The sequence below is a fragment of the Pongo pygmaeus genome, chromosome 3, assembly GCF_028885625.2.
Source record: "Pongo pygmaeus isolate AG05252 chromosome 3, NHGRI_mPonPyg2-v2.0_pri, whole genome shotgun sequence".
In the NCBI taxonomy this organism is placed as follows: domain Eukaryota; kingdom Metazoa; phylum Chordata; class Mammalia; order Primates; family Hominidae; genus Pongo; species Pongo pygmaeus.
The window spans coordinates 85,512,005-85,539,802 of NC_072376.2; the positions used below are offsets into that span (position 1 = coordinate 85,512,005).

The window sequence follows — 27,798 nt, forward strand, 5'->3', positions numbered from 1 at the left end:
AGAGTGAGTGAAGCATCATCTGTATTTATAGCCGCTCCCCATCACTTGCATTACCACCTGAGCTCCACCTCCTGTCAGATCAGTGGCAGCATTAGATTCTCACAGGAGCACAAACCCTATTGTGAACTGCGCATGCAAGGGATTTAGGTTGTGTGCTCTTTATGAGAATCTAATACCTGATGAACTGTCACTGTCTCCCATCACCCCCAGATGGGACTGTCTAGTTGCAGGAAAACAAGCTCAGGGCTCTTACTGATTCTACATTATGATGAGTCTTATACTTATTTCATTATATATTACAATGTAATAATAATAGAAATAAAGTGCACAATAAATGTAATGTGCTTGAATCATCCCAAAACCACACCCCTGACCGTGGTCCATAGAAAATTTGTCTTCCGCAAAACCAGTCCCTGGTGCCAAAAACATCGGGGACTGCTACTCTAGATGTACTCTGGGTGCACCCCCCACCCCCAGGTTTTAGTATACAGTAGTTTACTTTAACTGTTATTTTTATTGTTCATTTTCACAAGTTAAAAAATTCTTTTGTTTATGTAAATTAATCATTTATTAACACCACACTCTAAAAAACTGAGCTAACCAACTACATAAGTTAGACTTTCAAAATCAGTAGATTGTAGATACTGTATCTTATTTTTGTGTGCCACATTATTAAATAAAACAATAGATAAATTATTCTGATGTGGCAACCAAGGAAATGAAATCAATCTATGTATTTTGATACCTCAGTTAAGTTTCTCAGTTTAAAAAAATGATACAAAACAAAAATTTTGTACAACCTCAGCTGTCATTGCTGTTATGTCACAAAATATCTTAGACTACAGTTTTTTTCAGGGTCAAAGACGTGATGGCTCAGAGTTTTGTCTCATTCCTAGATTATTGTTTTTGCAGTGTTTTTCTTTCTTCGAGTTCTTTAAGCTTTCTTCTCTTTATCTATTCATGTCACCAAAACCAGGAAAAATCTGAGAATCTATCATTGATAGTCACTTGCTGTCTGATTACATTTAATCTGAAGCTAATTTGCATTTTAACCATCTATCTGCATTTAAATTCTATTCTTTGTGAGTTTTATTTTTTATTTTATTTTGTTTTTTTTGACATGGCGTCTCACTGTGTCACCCAGGCTGGAGTGGAGTGTCATGATCTCAGCTCACTGCAAGCTCCGCCTCCGGGTTCACACCATTCTCCTGCCTCAGCCTCCTGAGTAGTTGGGACCACAGGTGCCCGCCACCACGCCCAGCTAATTTTTATATTTTTAGTAGAGACAGGGTTTCACCATGTTAGCCAGGATGGTCTCAATCTCCTGACCTCGTGATCTGCCCTTCTCGGTCTCCCAAAGTGCTGGGATTACAGGCGTGAGCCACTGCGCCTGGCCTCTTTGTGAGTTTTAAAAGTATGTGCAAGAGGTGAGAATATATTAAGGTGAGAGTCAGTGAGGCCCCTGAGACTTCAGGAAGCATATAAAACCAAAACCCCCAGAAAGAAGCCTGGAGTTTGTCTTTCTGAGTAACTCGAAATGCAGAACCAGAATTTATTGACTTCTTTCTTTCTTTGCCCTCAACTCAATTCCTTTGAGGAGACTGTTCAAGCAAAAGCCAAGTTTCAAGAACTTCTGAGGATGCCAAATGCCATCTGTGGCCTCAGTATCTCACCGCAGTTGTGTCTATTAGAATGTATCCTTCCCTCCTTGCTACTTTTTTTTTTTGCCTAATCAGAGGGCCTCTTCTTTGACCCAATCCTTGCCAGTTTTTTCTTTTCTTTTTCTCTTCCTTTCCTTTCATTTTATTTTTATTTATTTATTTATTTTTGAGACAGCATCTTACTCTGTCGCCCAGGCTGGAGTGCAGTGTGGTGATCTCGGCTCACTTCAACCTCCACCTTCCCAGGTTCAAGCGATTCTTGTGCCTCAGCCTCCCTAGTAGCTGGGATTTTATAGGCACACACCATCATGCCCAGCTGATTTTTGTATTTTTAGTAGAGACGGGGTTTCTCCATGTTGGCCAGGCTGGTCTCTAACTCCTGACCTCAAGTGATCCGCCCACCTCAGATCCCAAAGTGCTGGGATTACAAGCGTGAACCATCGTGCCCAGCCAGATTTACCTTCAGTACAATTCAAAAGACATAATGTTGATGATGTAATGTTGATAATTTGCCATGCACAAAGCACTATGACAAACACTATTCTAATTATTAGTTTGTAGTAAAACTTTTAGAGTGTTTAGGAATGTATGTAAACCATTTCTAATTCCAGATTTGACATTTCTTACTAAAGTGCACTTGAACGTTACTTTGTTACTATGTTTACTACTTTGGGCAGGGGCGGGGGAGCGGTGTTACTCATACTGCTTGGCATTATAGTAAGGTTTATGTCAATTATTTCCTCTGTTGTATTTTTAACTCCTTGAGGAGACTACATCTTTGTATTTAACATAGCAATTAGAAACAGATCCTTACACTTTGTAGGTACTTAAATGCATGAACATAAAAGCATCGATAAATAGTGAAAGCTTTTTTTTCCTCATTGCTCCTGTAGACATTGATAATATCAGAAGCTTTGAGAGATATTTGATGAATATCTCTATTTGTAGTGCTTACTGGTAAATGTTTAACAAGCAGCTTTCTAAAAAAAGTATGCATGTATGTATATGTTTATTATAAAGTTTATTGATACATACAATGTGTAGCACAACTTAGAAATAATAATAAAATATATAGTGCTTTTAATATAGCCAATTGATTCTCACAGAATTCTTTCTGAGTTTGTTTTTTTTTTTTTTTTTTTTAACCAGCCTCCTGTATCCATAGTTTCCCTATGGTTGTAGTTGATGAACATGATGTGGTTAATCATGAATGTTGGTTGATATGTTTGTTTACATTAACTAGTAAGAAGGAAGTGAAAAAGAAAAGAGTGATGTTAAAACATCACTTGTTTGTCAATTATGTGTGACTTTTTTGCTGAATTAGGTGAGTTTTCAAATACTGGGAGAATATTTCTCCAATTTTTTGGTGCTACTTACAATATGACATAACATGACACACTTTAATCTGCATTATTAACATTTTCTCCATGCTTGTCTTGTCTATTATCAAAACAAGAAATCAAGGCTTGATTTGTAGTGTTTCCAAAAATAAATAGGAGTAATTTCTCTTTTTCTAAGTACCTTGTTAGATATACATGATATTTATCAGTTAGTAGCATAAATATGAATTTGCTGGCTGAAAATTATTACTCTTGCTGTATATGTATGTTTGCATGTTTTGGTGTGTGTGCAGATACATAGTTAAGTTGGCCTACCCTATTACTTTCTCACTTATCAATTGTTTCTGTAAACAAAAAGGTGAATTCTACTATGGTGTGAGACTCTGTCAGATATTTCATACTGATTAGCTATAGTAAATCACTTTCCCTTTCTAGGCCTCTGATTTCTCATCTATAAACTTGTGAGATTGAATTAGATTATCTCTAATGTTTCCTTCAGACTCTATTATTCATGGTGATGACAGATTACTGTTTTTACATGTTTGCCATTTATCCTGTGAAAGGCTGATAATTCTCCATTCTGTGATGTCAGGCTTCACTGACCAATGGTGTTTTTTTCTGTGCACTTCAGAGGTTTAGTGATGTCAGGCTTTGCTAGATGACTTGCTTTAGCTAATGGACTCTAAGCAGAAATGATGTCTGCTATTACTGACCAGCAGCACCAAGGGCCATCTGTGGTTCTGCCTTCTCTTTTCCCACTGCCACAACAATGACAAAGCTCCACATGAAGACTGCTACTCTACCTAAATCACAAATGGAAAAGAAGGTGGAACACACAGGCAACCTCCCACTGACATGTAAAGTAACAAGATATTTGTTGTTGTAAGCCCTGAGAGGATGGATTTTTGTTACTGCATCATAATTTGGCAAGACCTGGTTAGTATATGAAGTCATCAATAATTGAATTCATCAATAAAATTTTAAAAGTAATAATTTCCAATTAAAATGTAGTCTAAAATTCATAAGCATATAAGTAATATATATAGACATTATAGAAATAAATTATAAAGCAACTTTAAAATAAAACATAAGAATAAAATTTATGTTGAAGAAATTGACCTAAATATGTATTCACAACATTCCTTGAAATTTTTGCCTTGACAGTAACAAATGCTGTCAAAGAGGTGAAGAAAAGGAAACCCTTGTACACTGTTGGTGGGAATGCAAATTAGAACAACCACTATGGAAAACAGTTTGAAGGTTCCTCAAAAAACTAAAAATTGAGCTACCGTATGATCCAGAAATCCCACTGCTGGGTATACACCCAAAAGAAAGGAAAACAGTATATCAAAGAGATATCTGCACTCCCATATTTGTTGCAGCACTGTTTACAATAGCCCAAATTTAAAAGCAATCTAAGTGTCCATCAACAGATGAATGGATAAAGTGTGGTGCTTATACACAATGGAGTACTACTTAGTCATAAAAAGAATGAGATCCTGTCATTTGCCACAACATGGACGGAACTGGAGGTCATTATGCCAAGTGAAATAAGCCAGGCACAGAAAAGACAAACTTCACATGTTCTCATTTATTTGTAGGATCTAAGAATCAAAACAATTGAATTCACGGACATAGAGAGTAGAAGGATGGTTACCAGAGGCTGGGAAAGGTAGTGGGGGGCTGGGGACAATGATTAATGGGTACAGAAAAAATAGAAAGAGTTAGACCTAGTAATTGATAGCACAATAGGGTCACTTTTTATAGTCAATAATAACTCAATAGTACATTAAAAATAATAAAAAGAATATAATTGGATTGTTTATAACACAAAGGATAAATGCTTGAAGGGATGGATACCCCATTTTACATGATGTGATTATTAAACATTGCATGCCTGCATTAAAACATCTCATGTACCCCATAATTGTATACACTTACTGTGTACCCACAAAAATTAAAATTAAATATTAAAAAGAAATTTCTGCCTTGAACTACTGAATGGTTCTTCTAAGTAAAAATGGATATTTTCAAAAGAAATTCATTATTACAATATTGCATGCCTACCCCCAAATGGCAATATTCCTTAGCAATTCTTAATTTCCAAAGATTAATTCAAGAGTAGGGCTTCTCCAGAAGTAATGTTTTGACTATATATTGGTTTTCATCATTTTTAGCCTGGTTAAAGAAGCTAAAAAGTGTCTAAGTTTATCCATACTTCATTTATGGCACAAGAACATTGATTCATTTTTCTCTCTGCTCACCATAGCAAACGGAACCTGAAAGTAAGTTCTCTTTGCCTATGGCAGTGACTTATTCCCACGAACTTATGTCTTTAATATCATCAAGGTAATCTTTGCAGCAGTTTTACTACTTTATATACTTTTCTTTTATTTGTTCACTAACTCTTGTTTTTGAAACCAATTATGTCTTAAATACATTTCTGAGGAGCAGCTACATGAGGCTTTAGAGACTTGCAGTTTTCATATTTATATCTGACCTAAGATTTTGTCTCAGCATCACCACGTGCCCCTGTGCTTCTGTGTGCAAAGTAAAATATTCCTGAATGACCATCACATGTAAATTTATTATGGTTTTTAAAGATACAATTCACATGCCATATGATTCACCCATTTAAAGTGTACAATTCAAGAGTTTTTAGTATATTCACAGAGTTATGCATCCATCAACACAATTTTAGTACATTGTCATTACCCCCTCCAAAAAACCCATATTTCCTAGCCATCACCCTACAACCTCCTTTTTCTCTCCAGCATCAGGCAACTGCCAATCTACTTTCTGTAATTTTCCCATTCTTGAAAATTCATATAAATGAAATCATGGAATATGTGGTCCTTTGTGATAGGTTTTTCACTTAACGTGTTTTCAAGGTTTATGCATGTAGTGGCATGTATCATTACTTCATTTCTTTTTATTATTAAACAATATTTCATTGTATAAATATACTACATTTGGTTTATCCATTCATCAATTGATGAACATTTGGGTGGTTTCTCTTTTTTGCTATTATGAATACTGCTGCTATGAACATTTGTGTGTGCATTTTTGTGTAGATACATTTTTATTTTCCTTGGGTATATACCTAGGAGTGGAATTGCTGGATCATGTGGTAACTCTGTTTAACCCTTTGAGAAACTGTCAGACTATTTTCCAAAGTGGCTACCACCATTTTACAGTCCCATGAGCAATATATGAGAATTTGAATATCTCCACATTCTTGCTAACATTTGTTATTGTCTATCTTTTTTCAGGTAGTCATCTTATTGGGTGTGAAATGACATCCGGTGGTTTTGATTTTCATTTCCCTGATGGCTAATAATGTTGATCATCTTTTCATGTGCTTATTGACCATTTGTATATCCTTTTTGGAGAACTATCTATTCACTTTCTTTGCCCATTTTTAAATTGGGCTATTGTATTAGTCCATTTTCATGCTGCTGATAAAGACATACCTGAGACTGGGAAGAAAAAGAGGTTTAATTAGGAACTTACAGTTCCACATGGCTGAGGAGGCCTCAGAATCATGGCAAGAGATAAAAGGCACTTCTTACATGGTGGCAGCAAGAGAAAAAATGACAAAGATGTAAAAGGGGAAATCCTGATAAAACCATCAGATCTCATGAGACTTATTAACCTACCACAAGAACAGAATGGGAGAAACTGCCCCCATAATTCAAATTATCTCCCACTGGGTCCCTCTCACTGCATGTGGGAATTATGGGATTATAATTCAAGATGAGATTTGGGTGGGGACACAGAGCCAAACCATATTATTCCACCCCTGGCCCCTCCAAATCTCATGTCCTCACATTCCAAAACTAATCACGCCTTCCCAAGAGTCCCCCAAAGTCTTAACTCATTTTAGCATTAACCCAGAAGTCCACAGTAAAAAGTCTCATCTGAGACAAGACAAGTCCCTTCTGCCTATAAGCTTGTAAAATCAAAAGCAAGCAGTTACTTCCTAGATACAATGGGGGTACAGGTATTGGGTAAATACAGTAGTTCCAAATGGGAGGAATTGGCCAAAACAAAGCAGTTATAGGGCCCATGCAAGTCCAAAATCCAGCGGGGCAGTCAAATTTTAAAGCTCCAAAATGATCTTCTTTGACTCCAGGTCTCACATCCAGGTCACACTGATGCAAGAGGGTCCAACCCCACGCAGAGAGCCAACCCCACATTTCCCTTCTGCACTGCCCTAGCAGAGGTTCTCCATGAGAGCCCTGTCCCTGCAGCAAACTTCTGCCTGGTCATTCAGGCATTCCCATACATCTTCTGAAATCTAGGCGGAGGTTCCCAAACCCCAATTCTTGACTTCTATGCACCTGCAGGCTCAACAGCATGTGGTTGAGCTACTGCTTGAGCTAACATGTGGTTGAGCTAATGCTTGGGGCTTGCACCCTCTGAAGACGTGGCTCGAGCTCTGTGTTGGCCCTTTCAGCCATGACTGGAGCAGCTGGGACGCAGGGCACCAAGTCCCTAAACTGCACATAGCACGGGGACCCTGGGCCCTGCCCATGAAACCATTTTTTTCCTCCTAAACCTCCAGGTCTGTGATGGGAGAAGCTGCTGCAAAGGTCTCTGACATGCCCTGGAGACATTCTCCCCATTGTCTTGGAGATTAATATTTGGCTTCTCGTTACTTATGCAAATTTCTGCAGCTGGCTTGAATTTCTCCTCAGAAAATGGGATTTTCTTTTCTATTGCATTGTTAGGCTGCAAATTTTTCAAACTTTTAAGCTCTGTTTCCCTTTTAAAACTGAATGCTTTTAACAGCATCCAAGTCATCTGTAGAATGCTATGCTGCTTAGAAATTTATTCTGCAAGATACTCTAAATCATCTGTCTCAAGTTCAAAGTCCCACATATGTCTAGGGCAGGGGCAAAATTCCGCCAGTCTCTTTGCTAAAACATAACAAGAGTCACTTTTGCTCCAGTTTCCAATAAGTTCCTCATCTCCATCTGCGACCAACTCAGCCTAGACCTTAGTGTTCATATCATCATCAGCATTTTTGTCAAAGCCATTCAACAAATCTCTAGGAGTTTCAAACATTCCCACATTTTTCTGTCTTCTGAGTCCTCCAAACTGTTCCAGCCTCTGCCTGTTACCCAGTTCCAAAGGAGTTCCCTGACCCCTTGCGCTTCCCAGGTGAGGCGATGGCCCACCCTGCTTCAGCTTGCCCTCCGTGGGCCGCACCCACTGTTTAACTAGTCTCAATGAGATGAGCCGGGTACCTCAGTTGGAAATGCAGAAATCACCTGCTTTCTGCATTGATCTTGCTGGGAGCTGCAGACTGGAGCTGTTCTTATCCGGCCATCTTGCCAGCCAACTTGGTTACTGTAGTTTTGCAGTAAGTTTTGAATGATCAACTTTTTTCCAAATTTTATCAGTTTTGACATTTGCACATAATTTGTTTGGATTATATTTAACAGGTGTTTGGTATTAATATATGCTTATGATTTGGAATGCTATGGTTAGAGACAATAAAGCATAATGGTTTTGGTCACAAGTGCTGAGTCCAAGAGACCTGGATTTGAAATGACTGTACCACTTACTAGATGTATGAACTTCTATAATCCTCTCTGACCTTCAGTTTCCCATCTTGAAATGGGAGCAATAATACATTAATGGATTTTTCAATTTGTATTGCATGTTCATCATGTGTGTTCAGTGGCATTTTTAGTGGTAGTATATTGGCTTCTGCTCTAAGAAAATAGTAATAAACTTCTACTTATTTGGAGCTTATTTTGCAATAAATATGAGAAAGAAATAAAGCCAGAAAAATAGAAAAGTAAGGCAAAACTGCCTGTGGAGTGGTGTAAGGAGGAGGAGGCAGAAAGAATCTATGCATGGTCCTTCTCCAGGAATTTAAGAAAACTTCTTTCTCCAGTAATTCTTTTAAAATAGTTTAAATAGTTGATCTGCTTGCAAAGGCTTGCAGACATCAAGGAATGTACTTTCAAAGAACTCCTTGGAATCCTTTTTAAAAACTTACTGACTATGGGATTCTATAAGACAGAACAGGGTAAGTTTACATTTAACTGACTTTTAGCTCCTAGATCATAATTTCAGTTGTATTAAAAACATTTTTTAAAGCATAAATCTGTTAAAAACAGTAGTAAATAGCAAGAGTTCAGAGGACATAAGCTAAGCATTTTCCAGCATGTAGTAACCAATATACTAATGTTAGGCATTGGCACTATTACTGTATTGAAAAAAGGGCTTGGGCTCCCTTTTTGTTATATTTGGAAAAATATTTGTTAACAATTTTCTATTCCATGCTACTCCTGAGAGGAAGCTTCAAAGGCCTCAGCCACAAGTAGCTCTAGCTCAAGCAAAAACAAAGCATGTTGAGAATTGTGAACAGTCAGTGACGCAACACAAGGTGGTGCTCTTGTCCCAGTGAGTGCTGTAGAGCCTTGTTAGGGCATTAGACAAAGGATGTACAACTCCAAAAGATGTGGTTGGTATAAACGCCAATGGGGATCTCTGCCAGACAGAATGAACAGCTGACTGGGGGGCACAAAGCCAAAGGTGACTTTTCTTAGAATGTAGACTGGTATAATAATGCAGGGGTGCAAAAAGCAGTGTAGCAAAAACCTAAGAAAGATAAGAACGAGTGTCTGTGCTTTATAGTGTATTTATTACTTGCCCTTATTATTCATTTTAGTCTTAATAACAAATCATCTTTACACTGCTTTGCCATACACATGCCTAAAACAAATGTTAGATAATGATATTTCTATGTAGAAATAATGGCTTCCCATGGTCTTCATGATAAAATCCTGCTTTGTCTCCTGGCAACTTTCACCCCTTCTTCAGGACTGAAATGTCTGAAGTTCCTGAAATGCATCCTCCTCTCTTGTCTCTGTGATTTTGCACAAGCTGGTGTTCTACCTGGAACTTTCTTTCTCCTTTCATCTTCTTGGACAATTCCTGTTCCTTTTTTTCTGGGTTAACACAGATATCACCTCCTCCTAGGCCTTCCTTAATTACCTCCACGTAACAGGAATGTGCGGATTGAAGCTATTAATAGTATATGTGAAGTACTTAATAGATGTATTCACTTAACAAATAGTATCTACTGTTTTCATACAAGTCCAATAGTTTTAGTCTATGTACATATCAATCATTTTTATGTATTTATTTATGGGTATTTACTATTTTCTAGGTCCATCTTTTAGTCACTTATGTCTTTATTAATAACCAGACTGTCACTTCATATTCTCGGTGTAAAATCTTCCTTTTTATACAGAAGATATTTTATGTTTTGTTTACAGTATTCTTCCTGATTAGTTAATTGAATAAGTAGTTTCTCAGTACTCATGTACAAGGTGCTGTTCTAAACACTGAAAGTATAGGATATAAAAATGCATAGCATAATGGAGACACCTATTGTCTAGTGATTCTTAATATTTATTGTTCTTTAGAATTTTAAGATTAAATTGCATCATTGCTTTGGAGAGAAAACTGATAATAATAATGTTTTTCCTTGTTTACAGCTTTTTTTCTGCTATGAAACAGCTTGTTTTATGCTATTTTCTAACTATAGTTTATATTATTGATTTTAAAAAGCATTAACGCTTGCCCATAGTAAAACTGTTAGCATATTTCTGCTAATTAACACTGCCTTAAAAGATCCTATTGATATCCATCATTATATCTTTGGATTAAAAAAACACTAGAGGATTCTAATGTCAACCATAAAATTTGTCCCCTTTTCAAGATCTTATTCAGAATTGTGAACGAAGGCCTTTTCATAGTCAGGGTTCTGGCAAGAATCCGAGGGCCCATTCGAACTAGGTAATTTGAGAAGAGGACTTTTTTACAAACCTGCAGGCAGAATTTAGAAAACCAAACTATGCCAGATCTAGCAAGATGGAGAGACAGTATTGTTTCTTTTCTTTTCCTTTTTTTTTGAGAAGGAGTCTCACTCTGTCACCCAGGCTGGAGTGCAGTGGTTCGATATCGGCTCACTGCAACCTCCGCCTCCCGGGGTCAAGCAATTCTCCTGCCTCAGCCTCCCAAGCAGCTGGGATTACAGGCATGTGCCACCATGCCCGGCTAATTATTGTACTTTTAGTATAGATGAGGTTTCACCATGCTGGCCAGACTGGTTTTGAACTCCTGACCTAATGATCTGCCCTCCTCAGCCTCCCAAAGTACTGGGATTACAGGTGTAAGCCACTGCAGCCAGCCTGAGAGACAGTATTATTTCTAGGCCTGAAGAAGCAAGGGGAGAGAGCAGACACTGTAACACAGAGTGGGTACTGTCCAACCAGAGCTGAAGCTTCCCAAAGAGAGACCAAATGATTCGCAATGACCCAGCAGGCAGGGAGCACGGAAATTAACAGTCTTACCTCATTCTCCTATCAACCCCAATCTGCCACCAGGCTTCCCACTGACAGAACCTCATGGAACCTAGAGGGCAAGGGATTCAGTAGACACGGTCCATGCAGGTCAGTTTCCTGTAGCACAGACCAGGGTGGAAAAGGGTGTGGTGTGGATCTGGCAAAGTGAATGAAAGAAACTCAGCACAGGCCTTAACGTTGTTCATAGAGTAGAAGACTCGGCTATTGATTTTTTTTAATTAAAAGAAATATGAATTTATCCCTACATATATTTGTCATGTCTACAGATCAATGCCTTTTTCATGAAAAATATCCTTTCTTCCTATTTTTTTCTTTGATTCATTCAATTAATATTTATTGAATCCTTCTTTGAGCAGGTGCTGAAGATACAGAGATAGACACAAGGGTCACACCATCAGATGGGGATAAGAGAAATAATCAAACCATCACCTTATGGCCTACTGTAAGCATGGTGAATTAGGGGGGAAGTGCAGGGGACAGTGGGAGCTCACGGATGAGGTAGCTACTTCACATTATAGATTGTCTGAAAGGCTTCCTGGAGGAGGTGATTTGGGCATAATCCTTGCTCAGGTTGATTGTTTGGTCTCTATTCCCATGTTGAATGTATTTTATTACCATTAGGAATGCAAATTTTGGGGCACATCTCTGAATCTTGTCTTAAACAAACTACCAAATGCGGATCACCTTATGAAACAGTATGTACGTTTTTATGGTTTTGAAACATATTGCCACATTGCCTTCAGAAAGATTGTATACTATTAATATTACCATAAACAGTGTATGAGGGCACATTTGGCACACACTTGCACTATCACTATGCATTATGTGTTTTGAATATTTTCCAATTTTGTTTGCTCCTTTCTGTTAGCTGGCTGTTTGTGTCAGCTTCACCCTAGCAATGGCTTTTTATGTTGAAGAAGCATTTGGTTCCAATTTCCACTTTCTTTATATATTCCCAGAACTAGCCTTATTTTGCCATCCCAGAAATACCAGCAGCTATGGTAGTGTTCTCTCCTCCAATGTTTAATTTCCAACTTCTTTCAAGATTCATTATGCTAATCTATTTTGTGTATGTTGGAAGTTTTCTTTATTATATGTTCCAATAATCCCACATTTCTACTTTGTCTCTATTCCATTTTCCATTGGGAGTTAGAGTATTCATAAGAGCGAAATCATCTGCCATTCCTTGAGGCAGAAACCCTCAGTATTCTTTCTTCATTTCTGTTGTAGCTCTACTTCTCCATTCCTTTTATTCAGTTCAATTTTTTTTTGTGGTTTCTCTTTTTTCTTGATCAATTGTGCCAGAAGTTTTCAAATTTTATTAGTATTTTTAAAGATTTATTTTATTTGTTTAATGAATTTCTCTGTTGCCTCTTTTTTCCCCCCAGTTTATCTACTGCTGCTGTTATTCATATTATTTCTTTCTAAAATATATTGGTCAGCCTCCTGCTTTATAATCTTCTTCTGCAGCTGTCTTTGGCAGATATTAACAGGAATTAACTGACAAAGGGGAAACGCAATTCTCAAAGTTTCTGTCCCAACTTTACAAAATAAAGAAGAGAAGGATGGGTTTAGATCAGAGAGACAGTAACTTAAGAGCTAACCAATATGATCCAAACGGTATATTCTTGGAATTTAGCTTTTATTTTCCAAGGGAAAAATATTAAATTAATTTTTTCTTTCTTTCTTCCTGTTCTTGTTCATTTTGTTCTTGTTGTTTTTCTCCTCCCCTTCTTTCTCCTGCTCCTCCCACTTCTTCAGTTATAGCTCTGAACACAGATAAAATAATGGTTATCTATCGAAGACTGAAGAAGCTATGGTATCCATGTCTTTGTCAGCATGTACTGCATTCTTGAAACACTGAATTTATTGTAACGGTTAGTGAACTGCTCTTGCGATAACAGGATGTTGAATGTTGAGAGATAAGTGATTAAGTTAGATCTGGGTTTGAGTCCTGGCTTATTTATTAACTAAGCTTATGGCCTTGGATAAGTTACCTAACCTCTCCAATGCTCAATTTTCTTTTTTGCTCTAAGGGTAAAATAAAATAATACGCGTGAAAGCTAGTGCCTGGCACAAGATACGTGCTCAGTAAATGCTAGCTGTTTATTATAATTTTCCATATTAAACCACTATGGAATACTTTTTCTGTCATATAAAACATTGTTGAAATGCCTGCCGTATATTAGTGCCCTGAAGTCCAAAGGTAGAGGAACTGAGTGTTTAAAAATTACTGTGGCTGTGGAGTCAACATGATGTAAAAAAACAAACATTTGGATAAATACCAAGAAGCCAGATATGGTTGAAATGTTGACTGGTTGACAAAAATAATTTGGGTTGCTTAATGGTGCACAAAGGTAATGCAAAACACTCTCTCTAGATATATAATATCTTCACCTTTAATTTCTTTCTAAAGTACCTAAGAATTGCAATTTTTTTCCCCAATAGTAACTGTGTGGGTTATACTCACTTTGAGACATTTCTGATTGCTACAAGTAGAAGAAAAAAATTTTTTACGGTGCTATTTTCTATCTCTTTTATAGAAACTGTATTACTTATACATTTCTTGCCTTATAAGTTATACACCATTTGAAATGCATTCGATGTTTAAATAATTGTCTGCAAGAAGCAGCAGCAATTCTGCAGGACTTTTGGCCCATATTTAAACTGGATAGCTTTCTATGCACAAGCCTCTGTACTAAGTCGTAGTCAAAGACCTGTATAGTTAGCTCAATTCAGTTCTATGAACATAAATTGGGATCTTACAACAGGCTGACAGAATGGGCATCCATGAACAAAAGGCTGCATGTTTATGTATGAATAGAAAAAGATAGCAGACCATATCAACTTAAGCCACTGTTAATGATATATTGTCTTAGTAAAAGAATGACAGCAATATGCTAGATGCCTGTTTAACCTCCAAAAACACATTCTCAATCTGATTACAATAGCAACACTTTTTGTAAGACTTTAAGTAATACTTAAAAAAAAACTGTGGGCTAGGCGCGGTGGCTCATGCCTATAATCCCAGCACTTTGGGAGGCTTAGGCGGGCAGATCACCTGAGGTCAGAAGTTTGAGACCTGCCTGACCAATATGGCAAAACCGTGTCTCTACTAAAACTACAAAAAAATTAGCTGGGAGTGGTGGTGCACGCCTGTAATCCCAGCTACTCGGGAGGCTGAGGCAGGGGGATCACTTGAACCTGGGAGGCGGAGGTTGCAGTAAGCTGAGATCGTGCCATTGCACTCCAGCCTGGGCAACAAGAGTGAAACCCCCTCTCAAAACAAAACAAAACAAAACAAACAAAAAAGAACAACAAAAAACCTGTGGCATTATTATTACTGTTTTACAAAAGATTCGTTGTTTGAATACATGAATTTTAGAAAATTCACTTGCAGATCCTTAGAAGGGGTAGACATTATCTGGACAAACCTATTGCACTGCACAATTTCCTAATAGATAATTAGTATATACATTTTATGGTTAATTAAAGCTAATATTTCTGAATAACTCTGAGCCTTTCTTTTGAATAGTCTGTGGTATTTTTCAACTTACTTTCTTCTTTTTATTACTTTCTTTTTAAACTTGCTGCTTTTCTCTCCAATTCTAATTTCCATTAAACTTGTGCAACTGAATTAGGTCATTTTAATATTGCTGCTAATAAGACACTTTTCAAATTAACATTCTAGTTCTCTTTGGATGGTTGGCTACTGATTCAAAACCAATAATGTTAAAATAACGTTAATTAATGCAGTCTTTAACTTTGCCTAACAGCAATGTGATGTGAGAGAGAAACTGATGCTCTCCAGGTTTTACATCTGACAACAGGCTCAGATAGGTTAAGAAACTGTTCAAATTGCAGAGCAATTTAGAGCAGAAGAGAGATTAGAATTCAAGTTCTCTTATTCCCTACTACGTTTGTATACCCAACATTATTTTCTCATCATTTAAATAGTGTTACAGAGCATTCCCACATACTCCAGAGAGGAATAAAGATTTACATATTCCAAAGTGTTAGGTCTCTCTGTCAAAATGTATTTGCATCATTTGTCTTTTGAAATCCTTCATAAAATGTGTTTAGCAGAAACATTTCTTTAACTTTGTTGTAAAAAGCCATCTGGAACTCTTGGTATACAGTTATGTAACTGAGTAAACATTGGAAATAATTTGTAATTTGAGACCACCAGATGGAAGAAAAAGATCAGAAAATTACATTAAGAAAATCTATAGGATCTATTTTTGTCTGTTTTAAAAACACTATTTCTCTATAGGATTGCTATAGCTACATTACAGACTATCTGGTAACTTCAAGGGGGAAAATTTTTGGTTCAATTTCACAAATGTTATCACATTACAATGTTTTTTCTTCTAGTTTATACCCACACCCCATTATATCTATTTTTTAAAAATATAATTATATATACAGTGAATATATTCTGATTCTTTACTTACTATGATAACATAAGCACTATATTTTCAACTAGAAAATTCAAAAGAAAAAGTTAAATTTTGAAATACTTTTAAAAATAATAAAAATGTGAGTCAATTATAAATCTGTCACTAAACAAGGACAGTTTTAACTGTGAAAGACTTTTCAGTTGTTGAACTAAAGTAAGAAAATAATTATAAGATAATATTTACTTTTCCAAATGAAAAAAGCGTTTTTTTAATGCAAAGCATTTAACAATGAAAACCATGGATCTTTAAATTTTATCTATGTATATATTTTAAAGACAGGGTCTCACTCTGTCACCTAGGCTGGAATGCAGTGGCTGATCATAGTTCACTGAAGCTCCAACTTCTGGGCTTAAGCAATCCTCTTGCCTCAAACTCCAAAGTAGCTGGGACCTACAGAATGGGACAAAATATTCACAAACTATGCATCCAACAAAGGGTCTAATATCCAGAATCTAGAAGGAACTTAATTCAACAAGCAAAAGAAGACATGAACAGACACTTCTCAAAAGAAGACATGGAAGTGTCCAACAAATGTATGAAAAACTGCTCAACATCACTAATCACCAGAGACATGCAAATCAAAACCACAATGAAATACCATCTCACACCAGTCAAAATAGCTATTATTAAGAAGTCAAAAAATAACAGATGCTGGTGAGACTGCAGAGAAAAGGGAATGTTTATACACTGTTGGTGGGAGCGTCAATCAGTTCAGCCACTGTGGAAAACAATTTGGAGATTTCTGATAGAACTAGAAATTGAACTACCATTTGACCCAGCAATCTCATTACTGGGTATATTCTCAAAGAAAAGCAAATTATTCTACCAAAAAGGCACATGTATTCATATGTTCATCACAGCACTGTTTACAATAGCAAAGAGATAGAATCAACCTAGATGTCCATCAGTGGTGGACTGGATAAAGAAAATGTACATATACACCATGGAATACTGTGCAGCCATGGAAAAGGACAAAATTATGTCCTTTGCAGAAACATGGATACAGCTGGAGGCCACTATCCTAAGTGAATTAATGTAGGAGCAGAAAACCAAATAGTATATACTCTCACTTATAAGTAGGAGCTAAACACTGGGTACTCATGGACATAAAGATGGCAACAATAGACACTGGAGACTACTAGAGGGGGGAATAAGAGAAAAGAGCAAGGGTCTGGAAAACTACCAATGGGTACCATGCTCACAAGCTGGGTCATGGGATTAATCATACTCTAAACCTCAGCATCATGCAATATACTCATGTAACAAAACTGCACATGTACCTCCTGAATCTAAAATAAAAGTGGAAATTATTTTTAAAAAAAGTCCAGCAGAAAAAGGTGAGTTATAGATGAAACAATTTAAAAATTTTTCTTTACTATTGTGCAGTTTTGCAAATTTTAAATAAAAAGTAAAAAAAAAAAAAAAAAAAAATACAGTGGTGCCACTCCCAACTACCAAAAAGGATTTCTTATAATAATCTTGAAATCTAGTCTTAGTGGAGAAAGAAAAAGAATTTCCAAATTGTGTAGCTCCCATTAACATACCAAGAACCACGTCTGGTAACTTAGGTTGTTGCATTTTTTCCCAGCTTTGAAATGGTACTGCCTCTAAGGATGATGGCTAGGCCATGAAGTTTGCTATTCTAGGGGAAAAGAGGGATTGGAAAAAAGAGGAAAACCTGAATCTGCCTGTTCTGTCCCCAGGAGAATGATAAGGGGAGAGAGTAAGAAAGCAATGAGATACACATGTCTTGACTGCTTCTTTTCATGCTGAAATCCTGGGGGAAAGAAGTACTAAATCAGTTGAAGGCATGGGAACATTTATTCTGGTGAGTGGATGTTGAGGGCAGAGGGATGTTAGCCCCATTCCTTTGGTGTGCTAAGTGTTAACCACTTTGCAGGGAGACCTGTATGGGGCAGCCCCAACAGAATAAATAGGTGGAGCAATGTGAATGTGCAGAGACAGGGTGTCTTTCACACTCCTGAACATCCTTCTCCAAAATCTGTGACAGAGAGCAAATTGTCTGACATGGGTCCTTACCAACCACGCTTCAGGAGCAGTACACATCTGAAGACAAGCACTAGTGCAGACCTACCACTTTCCACAGTGCCATGACAGCACATGAGCCCTCGCTATCCATGTAGCTTCATGCCACTCAGCAAAAGTTTCTAGAGGTGGGAGTGACTTGAAAGTAGACATTTAAACAAAATAAAACAAAAAAGTCAGAATTTTCACACTCTTTTGAGAGTCTGAGGGATAAAGATACCACAATTCAAAAATTAAAATTTTATCCCTTTTCCTGCTACTCAGTGGGGAGAGAATGTGTGACCAGTTATGGTAAACAAAAAGCTAAACTTTTATCATGCATCTGACAGTGGCAACAATAAATTTTTAATACCACTAAAGTAATATTCTGTCTTAATGCATTTGTGTTGCTGTAAAGGAAAACCTGAGGCTGGGTGATTTATAAAGCAAAAAGGTTTATTTGGTTCACGACTGCTGGCTGTAAAATTGGGCATCTGGTGAAAACCTCAGGCTGCTACCATTCATGGCAGAAGGTGAAGGGGAGAGGGCACATGGTGAGAGAGAAAGCAAGGGGTGGGGAGGTGCCAAGCTGTTTTAAACAACCAACTCTTGGGAACTAACAGAGCAAGAACTTACTCATTACTTCAAGAATGGTATCAAGGCATTCATAAGTGATCTGCCCTCCTGACCCAAACATCTCTCATCAGGCCTCACCTCCAACACAGGAGACCACATTTCAACATAAGTTTTAGGGGAGAAAACATCCAACTGTAGCATATACATACTCAGCAATTATTCCAAATAATACAAAATGATTTACCAAATAGGTAAGCCGTTCTCTAATCCAGACCTCTGGGAGTTCATTCTAACTTCCCAGAAATTCTTATTCTTCCAAAATTGTTTATGTTCAAGTATATTTATGTGTGAGAGAGACTGTTACTTACCCTCCAATCACCATTCTCCATTCTTCCTTTAAGCATCGACTCCCTAGTTTTATCTAGGCACATCTAGTGAACGATTGCATTTCTAGGCTCCCTTGCATCTAGGTTTGGCTATGTGACTATGTTCTACTCAATGGGATGAGTAAAAATAATGCGTGCCTTTTCTGGGTTATTTCTTTAAAAGGAAAGGCCTTGGCTGGGCGCGGTGGCTCACGCCTGTAATCTCAGCACTTTGGGAGGCCGAGGAGGGCGAATCATGAGGTCAAGATGAAGATCATCCTGGCCAACGTGGTGAAACCCCATCTCTACAAAAAATACAAAAATTAGCTAGGCGTGGTGGTGCGTGCCTGTAGTCCCAGCCACTCAGGAGGCTGAGGCAGGAGAATCCCTTGAACCTGGGAAGTGGAGGTTGCAGTGAGCCGAGATTGCGCCACTGCACTCCAGCCTGGGCGACAGAACCAGACTCTGTCTCAAAAAAACAAAACAAGAAATGGGCCTATTTTTTTTTCCCCTAGAATTTTCCCCTCTTTTCACTAGCTAGCGGGTGGAGAGAGTAGAACAGCTATTTTGAATCTAGAGATAGGTATTATCATGTCAAGGATAGCTGCCCTATCAGTCTCAGACTGCTTGTATCTGGATGTAACATTAGAGGAAAATACGTTTGAATCTTATTTAAGCTACTGTATTTTGAAGTCTTTTTGTGACAGAGGATTCGTAACTTAAGTAATATTATACATAAATATATTTTTAAAAACCGAAAACAAATAGAAGCATTCTATAGTACTATCTTCTATCTTATTTTCTCTTTTTTTTTTTCCTTTAAAAAAATGGTCTCACTCTGTTGTCCAGGCTGGAGTGCAGTGGTGTGATCATAGCTCACTGCAGCCTCAACTCCTGGGCTCAGGCAATCCTCCTGCCTGAGTCTCCTGAGTAGCTGGGGCTACAGGTGCATGCCGCCATGCCCTACTAACCTTCTAATTTTTTTGTAGATATGTGGTCTGGCTATGTTGCCAGGACTGGTTTTGAACTCCTGGCCTCAAGCAATCTTCCTGCCTCAACCTCCTAAACTTGTTGGATTACAGATGTGAGCCACCGTGCCCAGCTTGCTTTTGTTTGTCTGTTTTTTACCATTAATTTCAATTACTAAGTAGATAGTTTTTAAAAATCAATAATAAGCTTTAACATCTTTTTCTAGATTTCTTTTTTATACTTATTCTACCTGGTATCTCCAGAAAGTTCTACACATTCCATTTATTCATTCAACAAATGTTCATTGGGAGCCTATTATGTTCTCTGCCTCAGGTACCAGCTCTGACAACACATGGGCAGACTGGGAACTAATGTCCCCAGAAGGAATCTCTTCAACTAGTGAGAGATGGAGTTGGTCATAGTTCTTAAGTGTCTCCAGTGGTGTGAAGTCTCAGGTGCCCACAGTAGTGACCCACCCATCAGCACACTCTTAATTGGCTTTCTTCTCTTCCTTGCCTCATCTTCCTATTTCCTTACTCTGCTTTCAGGGATTGCCTTCCAAATAGACTCTTTCTACCCAATTCTGGTTTTAGAGTTGGTTTTGGAAGAAACCAAACCAAGACAATGGTCAAGCAAGTTTATTTCTCCGTGAGAGCCTTTTGAATAGAAACCTGAATCTTGTGAGGGAGTAAGCCTCAGGAATATTTGAAGGAGGAGAAACTAGCAAATCCAAAGGGCTTGAGGTGGGAACATGCTTGGCAATTTTAAAGAATAGCAAGAAGTCCATGTGGCTGGAGTGGGGCATGTGAAGGCAGAGAGTTAGGAGATGCCTTCAGAGAGTTAGGCTGGGGCTGATCCTTGTGGGTGATGATAGAGATTTAGGATTTTATTCTCAGTGTCATGGGAAAACATTGGATGGTTGAGCTGGGCATTAATGTAATATGATTTAAGTTTTAAAGTATTCTGGAAATTAAGTGTAGCATATTGAGCATACATATTTATCTTTTGCATAATAAACATATAAAGACAAAGAGAACTAGAAAGGAAGTCACAACACCGAAGAAGTATTCAACAACATTTTGAAATCTGGAAATATAGAAAAGACCTAACAGATTTAACAGACTAGAGAAAGTTGAAACCTAAGAGAAGTAGGGGAGAGAGAAGCTGTTATAGGTTGAATTGTGTCCCCTAAAAGATGATGTGTTGTGGTCCTAACCTCTGCTACCTCAGAGCATGACCTTATTTAGAACAAGAGTCTTTGCAGATTTAGTCATGTTAACATGAAGTCATTAGGTGGGCGTTAATCCAATATAACTGATGTCTTCATAAAGGAAGAAATTTGGGTACAGAGATAGACAAGCACCAAGAGAAGATGATGTGAAGAAACACAGTGAGAACACCATGTGAAAATGAAGGACTGGAATGAAGCATCTACAAGCCAGGAAATGTCTGAGGCTACCAGAAGCCAGGAGAGAGGCCTGGAACAGATCCTGCACTAGAGCCTTCAAAGACAGCATGGTCCTGCTGACATGTTGATTTTGGACTTCTGGCCTCATAAATTTCAGTTGTTTTAAGCCATCCAGTTTTTGGTACCTTATTATGACAGCCCTAGCAAACTAATATAGACTCCAATAAAAATTCAACTCATATATGCCATGAAATTTAGTATATCATCAGAACTGGGAGAAACTGGTAACTTTATAGGTGAATATGAAAGATGATAGGGATAACTGAAGGATTAAGTGATAATAAAAGAGCAGTTAGCTCTTCAGATCTTCCTTCAAATTCTGTGCCTCTAGGTGACAACCCTTCCCTTACTACAGCAGGCAACAAGATTTATTCAATAAAGTTGTTGAACCAGAAAAATCTCTGGACTCAGGAGGAAGAAAAACAAGTCGCCATATTGAAAACAGGGAAAATAAATAAAGTCAGTATTTTAAATAGTGAGATGTCAGTTCCCTTTTCTCCACTGATCTCCAGAACATTGGCTACCAGACTTATATATATCTAAGCAGCCAGTTAGGGAAACTTACTTTTTTAGGAAACTAGTTAAACTCTGTAAAAACAATAAAATATCTGAATTCTACTCATCCTGCAGCAAAGCCCACAGTCAATAAGTTTCACACAGCTTACAAATTTTTCAAATAACATTTACTGTCTTCTTTTTAAGTGTGTATGCAAAACCAAGGATCACTAGACATTAGAGAGGAGTCTTTTATGCCGGAGATGGAGAACAAAACAACATAGAAACAAAATTCAAAAGAAACAGAAAATGCTAGTAGCAAAAGAAAACAAAACAAAAACAAAAATTTACAGTTAATCTTAAATATCATAGAATCTATGAATCAAAAACAGAATGCTTTAGAAACATGAATGGTTACCTAAGAAATAAAAAATAAAACAAAAATATGACAGAAGAAAAAAATTGACAGAATTTGAGTTGGAAGATAAGGAAATTGCCCAGGAAGTAGAACAAAAATACAAAGACGTAGAAAATAGGAGGGTAATGGGAGGAAAATTTTAAGAAAACTAGAGAATTTGTACAAGAGCTTTAATATCCAGAATATAGGATTTGCAGAAAGATGAAAAGGAGGAAATTACCAATGAAGGAGTTCAAGAAAGTTTCTTAGTGTGGAAGGACATTAATTACTCTTTGAAAAAGACCAATTTTGGATTCAGTGGAATGATTGAAAAAGACCCATAGCAAGGTACTTGATGAAATTCTAGTATGCTGATGACAAAGATTCAAAAGCTTCTAGCAGGAGTAGCTACATAATTTGTTCATCCTAGTACAAAATCAAAATATGGAGGCTCCTTGTTCAAAAGTGATTAAGAACTTGAAGCCAGAAACAGCAGAGCTCTAAACCAAGCATGGGCCCGTTCTGGGTGCAGAGCCCTCTGCCGTTGCACAGGTCACATGATCATGAAGTGACCCAGACCCCCAGGGAGAAAAAGTATCTAGAAATCAGGATATCTCTCCCTTTCCCATTGCTCTAAGCTGTGATTCTTACTTTACTCAGGATATAGAAACAAACAGAAGAGGACTTCCTCATCTTTCCAACCCGCAAATTACCAGCTCCCTGCCCTTATTTCTGCAATCTGCTTTCTCTCCTTAAATGACTGAACTGTCCTGGTTTCTGTTTAAACTCTATTCTTCAGTTTGTATGTGGGATCTCATATCCTTTAGCCTATTCAAGATTTTTCTCCTTCATTGAGCCCCTTCCTCCTGCATCATCAATTTTTGCTTTGCTTTTTGGATTTTTCCATCAGAATATAGATATCACCACCATCTTTGAAAGTACTCACTTGGCCCAAGACCTCTTTCTCTGTTTCCCTTTATAGCAAAATTTATAAAAAGAGCTGCCTTATTTATTTATTTATTTATTTATCTATTAATGTAGAGCAGGGGGTCTTGCTGTGTTACCCAGGCTGGTCTCTCTACTTTCTCCACTAATCAATTAATTTTGTCTCATAGTATAATACCAATCAATACATTGCTGTTTCTTGTGTTTAGGCCTTTAGCTCCAGATTCTCCCTTGAGTTTAAATCTATATGTTCAAATGCCTATTTGGAGTCTACTTGGATGTCTAATAGGTAACTCAGATATAACATATATAAAACAGAACCCAATTTTCTCCTAGAAATCTCCAGTCTTACCAGTCCAATCAAATGACTCTATCATTGATGCAGTTGCTTCAGCCAAAACACTAGTAGTTATCCTTGATTCTGCTCTTTCCCTCATATGCCACATCAAATTAACCACCACCCATCAGGTCATATTGGTTCTAATTCCCAAATATATCCTGATTGCTGATTTCCCACCACTCCTGTCATGACCCTGGACTCTCCTAGAACCATTGCAATAGCTCCCTAACTCTCCCTTCTTCCTTCCTGTGTTGCCTCCTTACTATCCACTCTCCATATAATGACCAGAACAATCTTCAGAAAGCCCTATAGTATAAGGAGTACGTTTATCATCCCCTTTTACAGATAAGACAACTGGAGCTGAAAATGGTTAGGAAATGTATCCAATATCAGACAGCTAGTAAATAGTAATATAAAATTTAAATCTAGATGCCTTCCTAGAGTGCCCTTTCCCCTCCTGTGTTTTGATATTCTTTAATCTTTGTGTGTGGAGTGCCTATCTCTGCACACTGAGTAGCACCTGGCACACAATATGCACTTAATAAATTGTTGAATTAATTAATAGCACTTGGCCATAGATGCTATTCAAAAACCATATTCAATAAGTGGTTTTTATGTGAGTGTCTTAGAATATAAGCTCTGTAGAAGGTAAGATTTTAGAGGAACCATTTTATTATACATCTCATTCACAATCAACTTTTTTTTTTTTTTTTTTTGAGACAGAGTCTCACTCCATCACCAGGCTGGAGTGGAGTAGTGCACTCTTGGCTCACCGCAACCTCCACCTCTCAGGTTCAAGCGATTTTCCTGCCTCAGCCTCCCGAGTAGCTGGGATTACAGGCATGTGCTGCCATGCCCGGCTAATTTTTGTATTTTTAGTAGAGACTCGGTTTTGCTATGTTAGTCAGGCTGATCTCAAACTCCTGACTTCAAGTGATCCACCCGCCTTGGCCTCCTAAAATGCTGGCATTATAGACATGAGCCACCGTGCCTGACCCCACATTGAACCTTGAATTTGCTATTATGTTGGGAACGGGCCCCCAAATCTGGCCATAAACTGGCCCCAAAACTGGCCATAAAGAAAATCTCTGCAGCACTGTGACATGTTCATAATGGCCATGATGCCCAAGCTGAAGGTTGTGGGTTTACCAGAATGAGGGCAAGGAACATCTGGCCCACCCAGGGTGGAAAACTGCTTAAAGGTGTTCCTGAACCACAAACAATAGCGTGAGCAATCTGCACCTTAAGGACATGTTCCCGCTGCAGATAACTAGCCAGACCCATCCCTTAATTTTGGCCTTCCCTTTGTTTCCTGTAAGAAATATTTTCAGTTAATCTACAATCTATAGAAACAATGCTTATCACTGGTTTGCTGTCAGTAAATATGTGGGTAAATCTCTGTTCGAGGATCTCAGCTCTGAAGTCTGTGAGGACCCCTGATTTCCCACTCCACACCTCTATATTTCTGTGTGTGTCTTTAATTCCTCTAGCGCCACTGGGTTAGGGTCTCCACAACTGAGCTGGTCCCAGCAAGAGTTGCCCAATGTGGAGGCTTGAACCCAGGTCGAAGGGTCACCAGAGTGACGGTTGGAGAATGTGAAACTAAGCTGGAGTACACCCGAGTACTCTTAAGCAGTCCCTGTGGTGAGTAAGAGGGGAGCTCGGAAGCATCAGGGTAACAATGGGACTAGTGTGGGCTCTGGTTCATTCCACCTTGGAACCTTTTCACACTGATGATGAAGAAGAAGGAAAGTGTAATGAAGTAACAGAAGAAGTAACAGGGCAGGTTTGTTTGCCAACTAAAGCTAAAGTGGCAAAGGAGGAAGAGGTTCATCCCTACTCTTGTGCACCCTCTCATTATTTTGAAGAAAAAGAGTGTCCTGACCCTCCAGGTCTTTCTTTTCCAGAGGACACTGGGTGAAAGTAGTTGCCCTAGTGACTCTGTTCGAGCAGCACCTCGAGCGACCACTCTCTGCTCTGTTCAGGCAGGAATTCAGCAAGCTAGAAGAGAGGGTGATTTAGAGGCTTGGCAGTTCCCTGTTAGAGTACACCCCGCAGATCAACAGGGAAATATTATAGCTACATTTGAGTCTTTTCTTTTTAAATTACTCAAAGAATTTAGACAAGCTATTAGTCAATATGGACCAGGTTCTCCTTTTGTAATGGGACTGCTAAAGAATGTTGCTCTTTCCAGTCGATGATTCCTACCGACTGGGATGCTCTTACTTGAGCTTGTCTAAGTACTGCTCACTTCTTACAATTTAAAACTTGGTGGGCAGATGAAGCTTCCATTCAGGCTGCTCACAATGCCCAGACCCAACCTCAAATTAATGTAACTGCAGACCAACTTTCAGGGGTCGGCGGCTGGGCTGGTTTAGATGCACAAGTGGTCATGCAGGACTATGCCATAGAACAGCTTAGAGGAGTGTGCATTAGAGCTTGGGAAAAAAATCACTTCAGGTGGAGAACAATACCCTTCCTTTAGTGCTGTAAAACAGGGACCAACAGAACCATACATGGATTTTATAGCTTGGTTACAGGAGTCTCTTAAAAAGGTGATTGCAGATTTGGCTGCTCAGGATATAGTGTTGTGGTTATTAGCTTTCGACAATGCTAATCCCGATTGCCAGGCTGCTCTGCGACCTATTAGAGGGAAAGCACATTTAGTTGATTATATCAAGACCTGTGATGGTATTGGAGGTAATCTGCATAAGGCTACTCTGCTAGCCCAGGTAATGGCAGGACTGAGAGTGGGTAAAGGAAATACTCCATTTCCTGGAGCTTGTTTTAACTGTGGGAAGCATGGTTATATTAAAAAAGAATGTAGAAACAATCAGCGAGTCAGGCTGCCAGATAAGGATAAAAAGAAAACTGCTGAGCCTGAAATATGTCCAAAATATAAAAAAGGAAAACATTGGGCTAGTCATTGTCACTCTAAGTTTGATAAAGACAGGAACCTGATTTTGGGAAACGCCATGAGGGGCCCATCCTGGGCCCCATTCCAAACCGGGGCATTTCCAGCTTAGGCCATTCCCTCATCCATGTACAATGTCTGTCCCCCTCACAGCCAGTATTGCCACAGTAGATTTATGCTGCAAAAAAGTGTGAGCCTTCTGCTTGGGGAACCCCCGCCAAAGGTCCCAATAGGAGTCTGTGGAACCTTGCCAGTGGGGACGATAGGATTACTTCTAGGAAGGTCTAGTTTAAACTTAAAAGGGGTACAAGTACAAACAGGAGTCATTGATTCAGATTACAATGGAGGAATTCAAATTGTTATATCCACTTCTGTTCCCTGGAAAGCAGAGCCAGGAGAGCATATAGCACAGCTCCTGATTATGCCGTATGTGGAAATGGGGAAAAGTGAAATTAAACAAACAGGAGGATTTCGAAGCACAAATAAACAAGGCAAAGCAGCTTATTGGGTGAATCAAATTACTGATAAATGTCCTACCTGTGAAATAACTATTCAGGGAAAGAAATTTAAAGGTCTGGTAGATATAGGAGTAGACATTTCAATCATTTCTTTATAGCACTGGCTGTCCGCGTGGCCAATTCAACCTGCTCAATTTAACATAATTGGACTTGTAAAGCCCCTGAAGTATATCAAAGTAGTTATATTTTGCATTGTTAAGGGCCCAGTGGACAACTTGGGACTATTCAACCAATTGTAACTTCTGTACCTATAGATTTATGAGGAAGAGATTTATTACAATGGGGAGCACAAGTTCTAATTCCAGAACAATTATATAGCCCTCAAAGTCAACATATGATGCATGAAATGGGGTATGTCCTTGGTATGGGACTAGGAAAAATTTACAAAGTTTGAAGGAACCACTTCAAGAGGAAAGACAAAGTTCTCGCCAAGGTTTAGGATATCATTTTTGATAGCAGCCATTGTTAAGCCTCCAGAACTTTTCCCTTTAAAACGGTTAACAGATAAGCCAATTTGGATAGAACAATGGCTGCTAAGTAAAGAGAAACTGGAGGCTTTAGAGGAATTACTTACTGAACAATTAGAAAACAGACACATAGGCAGTTCCAAGATGGCCGAATAGGAACAGCTCCAGGCTACAGCTCCCAGTGTGAGTGACACAGAAGACATGTGATTTCTGCATTTCCAACTGAGGTACTGGGTTCATCTCACTGGGGCTCGTCCGACAGTGGGGACGGGACAGTGGGTGCAGCCCACCAAGTGTGAGCCAAAGCAGGGTGAGGCATCGCCTCACCTGGGAAGTACAAGGGGTCAGGGAATTCCCTTTCCTAGCCAAGGAAAGGGGTGACAGATGGCACCTGGAAAATCGGGCCACTTGCACCCTAATACTACACTTTTCCAACGGTCTTAGTAAACGGCACACCAGAAGATTACA

General features: G+C 38.4%; 1 long non-coding RNA gene across 1 annotated transcript in view; it reads left to right on the forward strand.

Moving 5' to 3' along the window:
• Positions 1 to 26,329, forward strand: part of LOC134739440 (uncharacterized) — a 110,742-nt gene extending 84,413 nt beyond the window's left edge. Inside the window, exons 5-6 of the long non-coding RNA XR_010126067.1 lie at positions 17,555 to 17,679; positions 24,922 to 26,329. This is a non-coding gene — a long non-coding RNA (uncharacterized LOC134739440). The remainder of the gene's footprint in view (positions 1 to 17,554; positions 17,680 to 24,921) is intronic.
• Positions 26,330 to 27,798: the final 1,469 nt, after the last annotated feature.